The sequence below is a fragment of the Oratosquilla oratoria genome, chromosome 17 (assembly GCF_046742065.1).
Source record: "Oratosquilla oratoria isolate Oo_2021 chromosome 17, ASM4674206v1, whole genome shotgun sequence".
Lineage (NCBI taxonomy): Eukaryota > Metazoa > Arthropoda > Malacostraca > Stomatopoda > Squillidae > Oratosquilla > Oratosquilla oratoria.
In genome coordinates, this window is record NC_134793.1 from 14,728,431 (window position 1) to 14,729,664 (window position 1,234).

Sequence of the window (1,234 nt, forward strand, 5' to 3'; positions counted from 1 at the left end):
ATGCGCTTATACATAGATACCTCATAACCCCCACATAAGTTCTAACCTCATGCCGACCGCGACATCTGTTTCTACACATTTCTTTAAGAACTCATCTCATGAATAAAGAATTGTCATTAATTATTTAACGCACATGATCTCTTGTTTGTGTTTTAGACACACGGGCAGTGCAATCGACGACACATCTTCGTCATTAACGGGAAGGGCTCTGCGTTCTCCCGTTCTCGAGTTCGCTCGAACGCCCTTCTAACCTCGAAATCCATTGCGTGTTGACTTTACACCGGGTCTTCGTGTTTGCTAACATGAATGAGGCAGCGTCTTTACCGTCTTCCTTACCTCACCCCTCACCCTACTCCTCCTCCTCCTTCTCCTTCTTCTTCTTTTCTTCCTCTTCTTCTTCTTCTTCTTCTTCTTCTTCTTCTTCTTCTTCTTCTTCTTCTTCTTCTTCTTCTTCTTCTTCTTCTTCTTCTACTTCTTCTACTTATTCTACTACTTCTTCTTCTTCTTCTTCTTCTTCTTCTTCTTCTTCTTCTTCTTCTTCTTCTTCTTCTTCTACTTCTTCTATTTCTTCTTCTTCTCCCTCTTCTTCTTCTTTTTCTTCTTCTTCTTCTTCTTCTTCTTGTTCAATCTTCCTCATCGTTACTAATCTCTTCCCCTCTTTCCGTACCTCTTTTCAATATTTCCTTTTCTTTCTTCTTCATTGTCTTCCTCTGGTATCCTAACTTTATACATCTCCCTTCTCTTTCTTCCTCTCCCTCCTCCCCCTCTTCTCCTCCCTCTTTCCCATTCTTCCTATCTTATCTTTTTCTCTTTTTCCTTTCAATCCCCTTTTCCTTTCGTCTCTCTTTGTCTCTCCCCTCCTCTTTCCCCTCCAGGTTTTCCGATTTCAATTCAATCGTCCCCCTCCTCTCTCTCTCTCTCTCTCTCTCTCTCTCTCTCTCTCTCTCTCTCTCTCTCTCTCTCTCTCTCTCTCTCTCTCTCTCTCTCTCTCTCTCTCTCTCTCTCTCTCTCTCTCTCTCTCTCTCTCTCTCTCTCTCTCTCTCTCTCTCTCTCTCTCTCTCTCTCTCTCTCTCTTTCTCTCTCTCTCTCTCTCTCTCTCTCCTCCGTTTTCTTCTTTCTCTTCCTCTCCCTCTCCTTCTCCTTCACCTTCTACCTTTCCTTCTCCCACCCCTTCTCCCTTTCCCTCTCCCTCTTTACCTCCCCCTGCTATCATTCTTTCTCTCCCTCTCCCTCT